This window comes from Microtus oregoni, unplaced genomic scaffold, assembly GCF_018167655.1.
Source record: "Microtus oregoni isolate MIOR12 unplaced genomic scaffold, Mior012 000001F_ref0000356, whole genome shotgun sequence".
NCBI classification, from domain to species: Eukaryota; Metazoa; Chordata; class Mammalia; order Rodentia; family Cricetidae; genus Microtus; species Microtus oregoni.
The window spans coordinates 43,361,354-43,376,969 of NW_024543060.1; positions in this window are offsets into that span (position 1 = coordinate 43,361,354).

The following is a 15,616-nucleotide window of genomic DNA, read 5'->3' on the forward strand; positions in this document are numbered from 1 at the left end:
TAAATGTTAATAACTATGAAAAATTTAAGTAATGATGCATTATTTTTGAAATTATCTGCAAATTGTACAATGAGGTAAAATAATTTCCCTAGACATTATTTATCTATCTATCTTAGAGGTTGTCATATGATATGGCAAGTCAGAGTTTGAAATATCAACTTTTTGGGTTTACAAAACGTAGATCACAGAGAAAACTGTTAATTTCTATGAAAAATCAGGAGAGAGAGAGAGAGAGAAATGCAAAGCAATGCGACTTACCTGAAAGTAACCCAGATGGAATGCTTGTAGGAATAAAGACTGGCTCAGAGAAAACTGTGTGGTAATTGATGAAATAACAGATGTTTAGCATAAATACATTGGAAAAAGTACAAAACCAGAGGGTGATTGATCAAGAGAAAAAAAATTCTCATCTAACTGATCTACTATTCCATGTGGAAAAGAGGAGACACCAAAATTAAAGTGTCAGGCAACTTGAGCTACCCATCCCTGTTCAGAGTGAATTCATCGTCTGTGGGCATTGATTCCTGAAACACTGGAGAGGATCATAAGACTATACGGCCCATTGACTTCCCTTATATCTTACCCTTGTATTCACACATTTCACTTACATTGACTCCATTTACCCATTATCTTAAAATATACGGAATTTAAATCATAATGTCTCATTCTTTTTTCCCTTCTCTCCCCTTTGATAGCTACTCTTTCTTTTTTTTTTCTTTTTTTTTTTGTTTTTTTTTTTTTTTGTTTTTTTGAGACAGGGTTTCTCTGTGGCTTTGGAGCCTGTCCTGGAACTAGCTCTTGTAGACTAGGCTGGCCTTGAACTCACAGAGATCCGCCTGTCTCTGCCTCCCAAGTGCTGGGATTAAAGGCATGAGCCACCACTGCCCGGCGAGCTACTCTTTCTTCTTGCCAATACTTTAATGCTGTCAGATAAGTTTCAAAATATTTAAGAAAAAATAAAGCCAGCAATAAATTTTTAAATAAAAATCCATACCGGATGGTACATGTATCTTTTAACAACATTTTAAAAATCAAAGCAGGAGGATGATACATTTTGAGAAGACCCTGAACTTCTGTACAATGATTTAGAGGACAGCAAGAGACACAGAATAAGACTTGTCTCAAAACCATAAGTAAGACCCTGTTTAAAGGTAGTAGTTAGGGATCTGGAAAATTTTGGAGGCTATAAATATTCACAGCAGTGCTGTGAATTTTAGTGGGGTGATTCAAAAGTTTTCTTTTCCCAGGGTGGGCAACTTATGAAACATATGAACTACCTGGCTATAAAGAGGATATTGATTCTCAGTCTTCCACAACTCCTTGTAACACTTTTCTGGGGAATCTCAAAGCAATCCTTTCAGAGATGGTCCCTTTGTATATCCTTGTTACCATTCTGTTTTTACTTTAGCCTTGTTGGGGAGGGTGTAGCGACAAAAAAAAATGCAAGGAAAAAACTTCCATGTGGTGCTACTGTTCCTGGAAATGTCTCCCTGAGGCAAAGAGAAAACCAACTATTTAAAAAATATAATTGTTTTTAATGTTCATCCTATGAAGTAAACAAAAATTTTACCTAAAACTATTAGTACAGTTAATATGCTTTCTTCATTTGATGCTAGACAGTGAAACAAGGCCTCATTCTTGTATGCTAGTGTTCTATCACAGTTATATCTCAGCATACAGTTATTGATTGAAAATACAAAGTTGATCTGCTTGTGACAGGCATTGTGAAACAGTGTGTTATTCTAGCATTTATGATGTAGAGGTGGAAGGATCACAAGTGGAAGTCTGGATTTCGCAACATGTCCCATCTTAAAAATTCAGGATGGGAGGTAACGGCATATGCCTGTTACCCCAGGACTCCAGAGGTACAGACAGGCAAATTTCTATGAGTTCGAGGACAGCCTGCTCTACAGAGTGAGTTCTAGGAGAGCCATTTCTATTATACAGAGAAATTATTTCTTGAAAAACAGAACAAAAATTAAATAAATAAAAATTTAAAAAACTGAACCAAACAAACAAAAGTCTAAAGTCACAAAATACGTCGCATACTCAATTCAATAGCTTATCTCCCCATAGTTATGAGTATATATTTAAATAAAATAATACCATGGCATTGAATAATTTTTTTGCTTGTACTGCTTTGATTGATTGCTATTATTTTTTTCTTTGTCTTGTCTTACCTTCCCAAATTAATTTTAATTGACATTATGACCTTGAATTCTTCCAATATTTGTTAGCTCTCAGATATAGTCATGTTAATAAATTGTATAATTTAAGTGACATGAGAGATAATTTAGATTTAGATTATGTGTAAGAAACACATTTCTGTTACTATTATATGAGTTTTGGCTAATTTTCAACATTATTTTAATTATTTATTCTAAAACGTAGTAGGAAGTCTCAAGGACTTTTTTCCAGTTTCTAGGATGAAAGAAAACCCAGTGATACCATAGACAAACAGTTCCTTCCAACTCACTCTCTGGTTTGGTCAGGTAGTGTTCTCAAACAGCCTAGGCCCTTCTGCCTAAAGATTGTGCAATACATATCAGAGTGGGTCATCACCAAGCAACATCATCTCTTATAATCAACCAAGTGGTGTAAAGTTTACACATCTAGGTTGACTCTCAATTGTTGAACATAAAATCAAATTAGCACAGACATTAAATGAGCAACATATAAAATCACAGGATAAATATGTATCTCTACTTGAGATATGAGATAAAGTAATTGAGTAAACAAATAAAAATCAAGCAAATATTAACACATGGTAGATACACTTGATTTATAGTATGAAACTTCAATCAAATTTTTCATTATAACAATTTAAAGACATACTGTTATTGAGAGGAGGCAGCTTTAGATCCTACCATAAACAGTGATGTGCATCTGCTTGACTGAAAGCACTGTTTCCTGCAGTGAAGTTTTATTTTTAAAACTACTAAATAGAAGGATAAAGAAATCCAATATCCTGATTTAATGAAAATTTCAAGACATCCAGTGGAAATTAAATTTGTCTGTTGTAAATACCACATTTCTCATTATACTGAAAATTGCATGCTTTGTGCTTCTATTACAAAATCCGTGTCTGCCTTGGATAGCAGGGTTTCCCCCTTTGAGCACATAACTATACTTATCTAACATTTTATGCATCGAAATTTTACTTAATATTCTATGTTGCGGTCATCCATAACCTCTTCAGTCACATAGTTCGAACATAATTTCACATTTCAATAGTCCCTTTCCCTTCCCTTTATTATACATATCACATCTATATTGGCATATAGATCATTGGTTACATTATTTCCTTAACATTCTCTAAGTATGTGAAGAAATATCCTCTTCAGTATGTAGGCAAACTGCTTCACATACTTCGTCCCACACTTATAATTTGGTAAACTCCTTTCTGAGCGATTTACTCATGTGCTCCACCAAAGTAAATTCTATCTTCACACTGACGGAGTTGGAGATCATCACTAATGTGCCTTCCAAATTTAGTATAACATCATGGAAACAGTGAGCTGTCCTCTCTTCAGACAAGAGCTGGGTAATAAGACTGCCTCTGAGAGCTAAATCACCACACAATAGATGTAATTAGCCATCTGTTGGGAGTACCTCAATTTGCCTCTAAATGTATTACTGGAAACTTTTGGGATTCCTAAATCTCCTATTGTAGTCACCTATAATCATCTCAGAAGACAATATTAGAAGGGCAGGAGCTTAAGAAAAAATCCAATCGTCCACATGCCTCCCTTTCATTCTGATGGTAACGTGATTAGAAAAAGTAAACCAGAAAAAGTATATCCTGTCACAGCAATTACTACTTCTGTATATAAGACCATCTATTAAGCCTAGTCCATTGAAGTGGTTAATATACTATGTAGTGACATTTTGTTTGTATTTTAAGAAATAAAGCTTGCCTGAAGATCAGAAAAGTAAAATAGCCTCACTTCCGAGCCTTACAGAAATGGTAACCATGGAACACACCTTTAATCCCAGGAACCACACTAGTTTGCCATAGAAACCAGGTGGTAGTGGTGCCTGTATTTAATCGCAAAACTAGAGATGATTATAAAACAGGATATACTTCTCAGGCTCAGTCTCCTTCTGAGATTCCTGAAGGCAGGATCGCCGTTTTGGACTTACGTAGCGGTAAGAGCCAGTAGCTGGCTGTTTTGCTTTTCTGACCTTCAGATTTAACCCCAGTTTCTATCTCTGAAGTTTTATTAATTGTGCTTCAATAATAGTATATGATTTTATCCCATTGTTATTTTCACATGATACTTTTTCCATTGTGCTGTATTTTTCTGCTGACATCTAATAATGGAATGATGATGATGAATATGAAAAAAATTATATAAATCTCTGTTGGCAAATTCAGAAAAATACTAAATCAATCTCTTCCATTTCCTTAGTAATATAAAGATGACTGTTTGCAATCCAACAGAATAATCTTTTGAAAATATTCCCTATCTTTGGTTACGTGTTTTTATGTGTGTGAAGAGGATATGTGTGACCATGCACTTAGACATGCTGTGAATCATTTGGGTGTCAGAGGACAAGCTGTTGGAGTTTGTTTCTTCCTCGTGGCATGTGGGTTTTAGGGATTAAATCCAGGTCAGATTGTCTGGCATGACTGCAAACACTTTTCCCCACTGATTCATCTTTCCAGGTCCAGAATACAGCAGAATAATTTTGAATGGCTAGATATTTGCTGTAAAAATTACATTGGAGCTGAAGATATGAGTCAGCTGAAACAGTGCTTATATAGAATGTACAAAACCCTGGATTTGATTCGCAAAACTGCATGAATCTGTCTTGGTGCTACATAATTGGTTTTGTAGCTACTGTTATCACAAATGTCTACCTTGTTTACATGAAAAATATAAAATTCCAAATTATTCATAACTTCTATATGCTAAACTTCATTATGGTAAACAAATGTCAAAATTTCCACTTTGTAGAGTTCATTTCTGGGATTCAGAGAATAGAGAAATCTTTTTTTTCTTACAGTTTTCTTACTATTTTTTGGTGTATATGAGTATTTAATTGCTTATATGAATTTTCACCACAAAAGGAAATTTCTAAGGCAATGTATTGTGGTAGATATTTTGAGCAAACAAATCTAGAAATTTACATTTTCACAATGCACTGGAGTGCTGTCTCCTTGAAGACTTAAGGAAGTTGCCTTATTTTTGTAGGAATAGAATGCAATTGAGAGAATGGAGAAGCATTAGCCACAGTTCTATAGAGAACACTGCCAAATAGCTTAGACTTTATCACATAGTATAAACCAGAGGCTGCTTATGTCCAAAATGTTTCAGCAATTCAGACCTCTTTTGTTCCAGTCAACAGGACTAATAAAGGACAAGATGCACTGACTGGGAAGAATTAGGAATTTCCAGCACAAACCATCTCTACCCAAAGTCAGCAGCCAAGGGAAGTGTGAAAGGTAACCCAGGTTTTCCCAAATTGCCTCGTGTTTGTCTACATGAGCTGTCATTGTTAAAACATAGTATCAGCAGTCTAAACAAATAGCAAACTGAAAAGCCACAGTTTTCCTTAATGGCTCTATGCTGGTTATTCGACTTGAAAGGAGATGTTTTATTAAGTAGAATGTGGAATAATGTGTTGTTGTTGTTGTTGTTGTTGTTGTTGTTTTAAACATACTGGGAAGAAGAGTTTCAGAACTAATTTTGATTTTTTCTATTCATGGAAACACCATTTTGTCAATGTAAATAATAAATGTTTTATTGTCCTACAAAGTGTCACTGAATAATCATATTTTACTTATTACCACAGATATGGCTAGTATTATCTTCCTATACTTAAATGGGAATAATAATATTGTTAGGTAGTATAATTAAGAATATTAAATTTGCATAAAATTATTCAAATCAGAAAGTGTGAATGATTGGAGAACAATTCAAAAATTACAATACATAGTTCAGTGACAATAAAATAAATAGTTATTAGGTAGGTAGATGGAACTCTCAATTGATAAAACTCTTTCCTTGTTAGTACAGACACCTTTCTTTGAGCCATAGAAATCACGTTCAACAGTAGCAATCCAAACAACAACGAAAGCTGACCTTGGCAACAGAAGTGAATAATCCTAGCACTGGAGAAACAGAAGACAGATGAACTCCCATCATGCCCTGGTCAGCCTATCTAGTCCATCTAACTCAGGCCAGGTAGAGACAGTGACTGCAGAATGACATCTGAGGTTGTCTCTTGACTGTATCACATGCACCTGCACACATGCAAACACGGACAAAATACATATAGAAAGGGGAAAGAAAAATAAGAGAGAGAGAGAGTTTGTTGTTGCCTGAGGGGGATAGATATAGTGAAAGTGGATTGAATGAGGAAAGTGGATAGGCTGGTAGCATGTGTAAGCTGCATTTACTGAGCTCATTGTTCAAACAACACTGGAAAGAAATGTTTTACTCTAAGGAGGATTGTGGATGCTCTCTCAAAAATGAAGTTTATGTTGTTAGTAAGGAATTTGAAACAGCAGCACCAGTGCTTTGGTAGTGGTTCTAAGATACAAGAACTAGGATAAAGTCCAATAAAAACGGTTTATAGACTATGAAAACTACAACTTAAAATAAAAAAAAATCTATCCCTATTTTTCTTACAATATCTTATTCTAAAGATAGTCTTTATCCAGTAAGAAAATGCATGAACACAATGATCAATTTAATAAACATGTGAAATTAAGCTTAGGAATCATTTTGTAACAGTATGTAATTAGATGAATGATCTGTAGTCTGAAACTAGTTTATGTTATCATTTCTGACTTTCTTTTTATCAGGTTTTTTATTTAGACAATATTGTGAATTGAGTCCTCTGCATTGGAAAACAATTCACTTTAATCCTGATCAGTACATGCAGCTTATCAATATATTTCTATACTTATATACTATTTTACTGATTCACCTTAATCTGTGTATGTTATAGATATTATTTAGTATATAAGTATCTGCATAATGAATTTGTTATATTCAGATGTTGAGATTCTCATAATTCTTTAGCAGTTTGGATGCATGCTTCCCAGGGAAATTCTTTCTATTCGTGTTCCTTCAACTTGCAGTCCTTCACTTCAGTATCCAATTAACAGACCACCACTTTGCAGGATTGCTTTCTGGCAATTTTGGGTGAAATTTGATTCTTTTTACTTATATAGAAATTCAGTTTCTCTGAATTAAAAATGTAGGTTGTGTTTGTGTGATAACTTTTATATTTTAATTCCAATCTAGTATAAATTGCTTGAATGTAAAGACACAGTGTTTCATTTCTATAGCTGTGATGTTCATACTACAGCCTCTGATATGCTTATAAATGTTCCTATATTCTTCATTCCCACCTCTTTGCTTTGGGAAGCTTTCAATATTGTATTCTGTCTACAGACTTTGGTCAGTTATACTCTCCGGTATATCTTCTTCCCTGTCTGCCCACTACAGAGTAAACATAAGAGAGAGAGGAAAATGGGAAATTTACATTAGGCTATTTTTGTATTTTTAGTAGTCTACCCATTAATGTAAAGACAGGACTCACATCTACTCTTTCTACCTATTGCTTCCTTTAAAATTCTACTTTCAAAGGTTTCTAAGAAGCATGAAGCCTTAAATGCAGTTTGATGATGTCAGTGTGGGAGATTTCCTCCCTCTAGGAAATGTTCTTGCAAAGCTTTTTTATCTTGCCTACTTGCTTCCCCCCATACATTTTTACTTGAGGTGCTTTCAATGTACAAAAAATAGAACTCATTCATCATTCTTATGCAATGAGATATATACCAGTGCGTAAAATATTAATTTTTCCACAGTTACGTGCACATTGCATTACAGGGAGACTTCTGCCGTGTGATGCAGGAGAGATGCTGTGAGAGGGAAGAAAGAAGTAGTTTAGCAATTGGGAATAAGGTCATAAAGTTTCCTACATTCCATGGTAAACTTTGCAACTGTCAACTGATAATTGTCCTCATCAACTTGATTAGAAAAGGAACAGTGGGCACATAAGTGAGAAATAACTTTGGCTGTAACTGTAAAAATGTCGCCAGAGGGGATTACCTGAGAGAAGAGTGCTAGTCTCAAAGTAGACACATGGTTTATCATGTTTGAGTCCCACACTGAATAAAAAGCAATACAGTAGAATGCAAGCAGAATGCTATTGTTCTATTTTTTATGCTTCTAGGCCTAAAACATCCACAAACATCCTCACAGTTCAGTTGCTATAGCTGAGGACTATACCCAATACCCAATACCATTTCTTCTTTGTCTTGATGGACAGATACACAGTTGAATAAAACAATCTTTTATATGCAAAGTCATTTCTAACTCCACAGTTTGTTATAGCAGTGGGAATAGCAACTGATGCAGAATAATCACTGTGGTGAGAAACTTGGGATATATGATTCTTAGGTCTTCTGAATTTTTATTTTAAATTAGGAATGTTGAAGTGTTTGGAGCTGTGGATGAGAGATCGTTTACTATATTGGAAGTATAATATAATGGGACATTCTGGTTGGTTAATGTGATGGCAGTTAGGAAAACAAGAATACTGAGATATTGTCAAGAGTGCAGTTGCTGTAATCTTCTGCAATGTTTGCAGAAAGGCACAGGACTTTGTTGAGAACGGGGGTGGAAATCATTCATGCTATATTCTTTCATGGACCTGATATAAAAAGCAATTGACTAAATTGTTTAATGAAGAACATTTTAAGGCATCACAACAGTGAGACATGGTTACTTTTTTCGTTTTTTTTCCATTTTTTTATTGAGAAAAGGAGAAAAAAAAAACAAGTTTCCACTTCCTCCCAGCCTCCCATTTCCTTCCCCCTCCTCCCACCCTTCTCCCCCTCCCCCCACTCCTCTCCCCCTCCCTCTCCAGTCCAAAGAGCAGTCAGGGTTCCCTGCCCTGTGGTAAGTCCTAGGTCCTCCCCTCTCCATCCATTCCTAGGAAGGTGAACATCCAAACTGGCTAGGCTCCCACAAAGTCAGCACATTACGTAGGTTCAAAACCCCGTGCCATTGTCCTTGGCTTCTCATCAGCCCTCATTGTTCGCCATGCTCAGAGAGTCCAGTTTTATCCCATGCTTTTTCAGTCACAGTCCAGCTGGCCTTGGTGAGCTCCCACTAGATCAGCTCCACTGTCTCAGTGGGTGGGTGCACCCCTCGTGGTCCCGACTTCTTTGCTCATGTTCTCCCTCCTTCTGCTCCTCATTGGGACCTTGGGAGCTCAGTCCAGTGCTTCCAGCGTGGGTCTCTGTCTCTATCTCCATCCATCACCAGATGAAGGTTCTATGATGATATGCAAGATATTCGTCAGTATTGCTATAGGATAGGGTCATTTCAGGTTCCCTATCCTCAGCTGCCCAAGGAACTAACTGGGGACCTCGGCTTGGGCTCCTGGAAGCCCCTCTAGGTTCAAATCTCTTGCCAACCCTAAGGTAGCTCCCTTAACTAAGAACTGTGCTTCCGTGCTCCCCTATCCAGCCTTCCTTTATCCCAATCATCCTGTTTCCCCAAGTTCCCCCCATTACTTTTTTCATCTTATTTGAATGCAAAGAAAAATATGAAACCAAGTAGCTAGTTGAAAAATAGAGCATGCTCTGTTAAGTCAAGAGCAAGATAAGGACAAATTGTGTGGCCGTTGTGAAATAAATCACTCTTCAGGGAAATGTCACCTTGAATTGAGACAATAGAAAAGGGGCCTTGAGAATCAGAACTAATCTTTGGAAATGTACAGCAAGTGAAAATACAAATTAGCCTGAGAGAGGAAATTCTTAGTTATTGATGCTACAATGGATCCTTACAGAACGCTATCTAGAGACCTGTTTTACCAAAATTCACCCACAAAGGCTGTGTGATGCTGTTATAGCTATAAAATGTGGCAACTATTAATTTCATCCTGGCACTAAAAGTTGGTGTCCTTATGCATGTAGCACTGTTTTTGTTTGTCATATATATATATATATATATATATATATATATATATATAGTTGTGTTTTGTTTCTGTTTTTCAGAAAAGAAAACCTCATGGAGGTTTGCATCAAAGCAATGGCAAGTCAACATGTGTATATTGAGGAGCAGCGGGCTGCATCCCGCCACCCAGCTCCCACACGGCTAGTTTTATACCCGAAATAACAACAAAAATTGTATTCTTTTAAACACTGCCTAGACCATTAGTTTCAGCCTCTTATTGGCTAATTCTTACATCTTGCTTTAACCTATATTTAATAATCTGTGTAGCACCATGACATGTAGCTTACCTAGCCTACATCCATCTCGGGTAGGAGAATCATGGCGACTGCCTGACTCGGCTTTCTTTGATGGAGGAGGGTCATCTTTCTATCTGTTGTTTCATTGGTTAATTAATAAAGAAAACTGCTTGGACTTTGATAGGACAGAAAATTAGGTAGGCAGAGAAAACAGAACAGAATGCTGGGAGAAAGAAGCCAAGTCAGGCAGATGCCATGATGCCATGCCTCTCCTCTTCAGGCAGACGCCATGCCTCTCCTCTCAGAGACCGAAGCAGGTTAAGAATCTCCCTGGTAAGCCACCAGCTTGTGGTGCTACACAGATTATTAGAAATAGATTAATCGAGATGTGAAAATTAGCCAATAAGAGGCTAAAACTAATGGGCTAAGCAGTGTTTAAAAGAATACAGTTTCTGTGTAATTATTTTGGGTAAAGCTAGACATGCAGGAGCTGGGTGGCGGAATGTAGCCTGCCGCTCCACATACTACACATGTGTGTAAGAAGATCAGATAGATTGCACAGAGCTCCTGAGCCAGCTCTGGATATGAAGGCAAAACCAAATTTGTAACAAAGACTCAAATATATTTGGGATTATAGAAATGTGGGATGATCTCCCAAGAAAGCTGCAGTCACTCCAAGGGACAAACCTCAGAGACACCTGTATAATGGTACACAAAAACAGACATAGAGTGCTGGACATCCTCAAACCAATTTGAGGTCACATAATACCATGGTTGGCTGCGGTTGTTGTACATCTGGACATAGGGTATGGTGATGGCCTGTTCTATGTGTTATTATTTTGTGTAAAGTGTGAAAAAATATCTAATCATCCCAGATGGAACTACCGGCATGCCAAACTAAGGATACCACCAAAGGCAATATTATGAACCGAGTAGGTTTATTATTTATTATAAATTTACTTCTAGCAGTATGGGTGTATGGTTACTTAGAGAAGCAGAAATGACTCAAAGGCAACTGAATCACCAGAAGTTCAGCCCAGCATTGGTGATGGATCACAAAGGCTAGTAATTTGGAGCTCTCTGTGAAACTTGTAGACATTGCAACTGTTTATAAAAAAGAAAAAGAATCTCTTTCAATCATCTTTGGTGGCATTAGTGTCTTTTAAGCAACTCAGTTAGTGTCTGCATGCATTGTTCATGCAACTCTGTTGGCTTGAGATTTATCTCGGCAGAATGACTTGTCTGTGTCTCTCATCAGTCTATTCCGCCTACTAACAAGCTTGGGCATGGAGAGGACAGCCCAATATGTTAATAAGTCAATACCAGGGAGTTCCTGAAAGATGTGAGTTGTTTATTTCCTGAGTTCAAAGAGCTTCCTTGCAGTATGAAATGTTTCATTTTGGAGGAAATTGCAACATAGCACCCTGCTGTGTTTCATCTTGCTTTGACCTAAACTTTTTTCCCATCTTTTTTTCTTACTGCCTTCCCTTTTCTTACATTGAAAGGGGAATCTATACCTTTTACTTTATACCACTGTATTTTGTAGTTTGGGAATATAGAATCTTTTTTTCTTTGCCCCAGGAGGTCTATTCATAAGAATTACATAGATTCTCAGAGAGCAGAGTATATAAAGAACAGTATGGGATAAAATAAATATTTCATTGTTCTTTGTTTATATTATGGTGTTATCATCATTATTTGAATAAAGGGAAAGAATATTATACTTGAAAATTTACCTGTTTGAATGTCAAGTTTCTAAAAAAAAATAAACTTGAGTTATTTATTCTTTTAATACAGTTTGATTACATTTGCAATGTCTAAGTCATTCATAAAACACACCCAGGAATGTGTCTACGAGGCCACTTCCAGAGATCAATAGCTGCAGAAGGCCCTTGTGTGGTGAGAGGAGTAACATCCTACAGCTGGGGCTTTCTAGTAAAAGTGGCTAAGGGAAAAGACAACTGATGGGTGAAATTCCCCTTTCTTTTATACTTAACCCTATGAGAAGTGAACATGCAAACTGGAATTCCACAGCAGCCATAATCAGAGTCGTTCCTACAATCAGGATATCACATCATGAAGGAGTTTGACCTCATACAGTAAAGCAAAACAGCACTATTTCCTTTTAAGCTGTTTCTGGTTAAAGATTTTATTATTATTTATCTATTTATTTTTTCATTTTTATTTTTTGATATTTAAAACATTTTTTAAATTTAAATATATTTAAATATATTTTGATCATATAATCCTGATTCCCCCATATTCAACCACGCCCTCTCCCACTTGTTGCCAAAGTGATTTATAAAAAAAAAAAAAAAAAAAAAAAAAAAAAAAAAACTGGAAAAGACTAGAGAATGTTTTAAAATTCACTAGATTAAATTATATAAAAACTTGATCTCTCATAGTCCTCAAACAAAGCCTGTGAGTTGCATACATCCTAAAGAAAACTTCATTAATACTTCTTGTGAGAGAAGACAAGACTCTGGGTCGGTCTTTCAGAAAAGGCTAGGTGCCGGGCGATGGTGGCGCACGCCTTTAATCCCAGCACTCGGGAGGCAGAGGCAGGCGGATCTCTGTGAGTTCGAGACCAGCCTGGTCTACAAAGCTAGTTCCAGGGTAGGCTCCAAAGCCACAGAGAAACCCTGTCTCGAAAAAGAAAAAAAAAAAAAAAAAAAAAAAAAGAAAAGGCTAGGCTACTGTATGTTTTCAGTCTTGATACCAGAAGTACTATATTGCTGAGTTGTTCTGACAGTTGCCTAGTTCCCTGCAGCTGTGTTGGTCCTTAACTACTGACACTGAACCTATGTCTCAGATGCACTTACAGTCAGGTTTTGGTATATTTACTTGTATTAATTTCTTATAGGTACTATATTTCTTTAGGGAGACGATAAGAACTTTATTACCACAGTTGGACTTCCTCAGCCAGGTATTATGGCCAGTGTTAACCATTCAGTGGTGAAAAAAACTAACCAATTAGGATACTGACGGAGTGGGGCAAATGTGTGTGGCAAATGGCATGATTCAATCATGGTTCATAAATCTGATGTGACCTTGTCAGTGTCATCAGTGAAACTTCATTGAAAGACATAATTGAACTAAGATATATGGATGAGGACTGGTAAAGTAGACAAAAGAGAAGCAAGGAGGCCCAAGCTCCAGTAACTGCCGTTTGGTTTAAGTATTAGCAAGATCTGACTGGCGAAACTCGTAAGGACAGTTTTTCTTCCGTGTTTAGTTTTAGACTCTTAACATTTGGAAGTTATTGAAGATTTAAAATGGTGTATGTATTGTATTGTTGGGGGATCAGGATAGTTGGCCATCCAATATAACTGCCATCAAAAAGGAAAAAAAAATTGCCCCCCAAACAGACAAACAAAAACCCAAAGCCCAATATGAGATCAAAATGTCCCAAAACAAAGAAAGCAAAATAAAACCACCCTCAGTGCCCCACCCAAATAAACCTCAAAGTCAAATAAAACACACATACAAATTGTGGAATCCATTATATATTATATGCTGGTCAACAACTCTGTGATGTCTGTCTTGCAGTGATTGATACACTCGGAGTCAGTACTTTAGAGAGAACAGATTGTTTTTTCCCTCCCTGAAGGGATAAATGACAGTTTTGTAGTTAACTTTTGCCCTAGTTGTTAGGTTAGCATTCTTTCACTCGTGCATTTTTCAAAACATAACAAAATGATATATAATGAAATAATAGAAAAATATCACATCAAAGTCATGCAAGACAGAACAACTGAAGGAAAAGAGTATGAGCCAGGGCATGAAAGACAGACATTTCTACATACTCATTGATGCCATAAGAGCACCAACTCAAAGCAGCAACGCACATGCAGAGGACCAGGTGCAGAACGGTGCAGGCCCTGTGCACGCTGCTTCTGTCCCTGTGAGTTCATAGCTGTTTCGTTCATGTTTATTTAGAGGGACCTCTTCAAACTAAGTGTAAAATTAAATAGCTCAAGTGATGAAAATCCATTAATAGATGTACACCAAGAAGGTATAAAACACACATTACAAAGACTCTGAAAGTAATGGAGATTCTCTTTGATCCCCTTGTTGAATTCGGCTGAATGCTGTGATCCTTGACTATATAAACTCACTTACGAAAAATTGAAAGTACAACTACCCTTTATATCACTCTTTAATTCAAACTAGATTTACAAAGGCACACGGGGAAAATGCTACAGAGTGTATAGTAGTATAACAATAGTTGTTATTAAGCTTGAAAGAAATGTTGTGTGCCAAAGAGATGTTTCTGCAGCTAAGTCACAAGGTGCCAAGCCAGATAGCCTGTGTTGGTTCTCCAGAACCCACATGGTTTGAAAGGAGATATGTTCTATTTCCTTTTCCCAGGTGGATCTCTGTATGTTTCTCTTAGGGTCCTCCTTGTTACTTAGCTTCTCTGGGTTGTGGATTATAGATTCGTTATCGAAATCCCCAGGATTCCACAAGGATGGTCCCAGCTACAACCCTAGGCAGTTTTGGAGAGAGTGCTTGAACTAGCCTTGTTCTATCATCAGATTGATGACTATCATAAATGTCATTATAGAACCTTCATTCAGCAACTGATGGAAGCAGATGCAGACATCCGCAGCAGAGCACTGGGCTGAGTTTCCAAAGTAAAGTAGAGGAGTGGGAGGAGCAAGAATGCAAGAAAAAACGGGGATACACACTGAAATAGCTGTCCGGAACTAATAAGAGCTCACCAACACCAGCCTGATAGGGAAGGAACCAGTATAGAACCAAACTGGACCCTCTGAATGTGGTTGAAAGTCATATGGCTGGAGGGAATGGAAGAAGGGGAGGGAGTGGGAACTGGGATTAGTATGTTAAATTAGAAAACATAGTTTAAAAAAAAAAAAACATTGACCTGGGTCTCCACCTACACTCTGGGGCACAAGCCTGCACTCATCCAGACACAGAACAAATAAATATATAAAGTAAGATAAAATATGTTCACTTACCACTAAGGCAGATAAAGAGATTTGATTGTTTCTTAGGCGCAGGTTTCTCTGGAGATTTAAATGTCAGGTCTTTGAGATCCAGAAAACCTGGAGCCACTTTGGACACTGAACCTAACCCAACAGTAACTCAGGGTGCCAAGAAAGATGCAAAAGTTCCAAAAAAAAAAAAAGAAGACATTATATACACCACAAAATTAAGGACAAGAAGTCACAAGAATATTTAAAAGTATGTAGCAAAGGCATTTAAGAAGGAAAAATAAATTTAGCTTAATGATAAATTCCAGTGTGGATTTCATCTTCAATGTAAAGACAAACAGACAAACTGTAATATAATATACTGCCTGTGTTTTAGGAAGCAAGCTTTGAACTTTCTTGGTTATACTCTCTTCAAACTTCAGTGGAGATCATGAGGGGG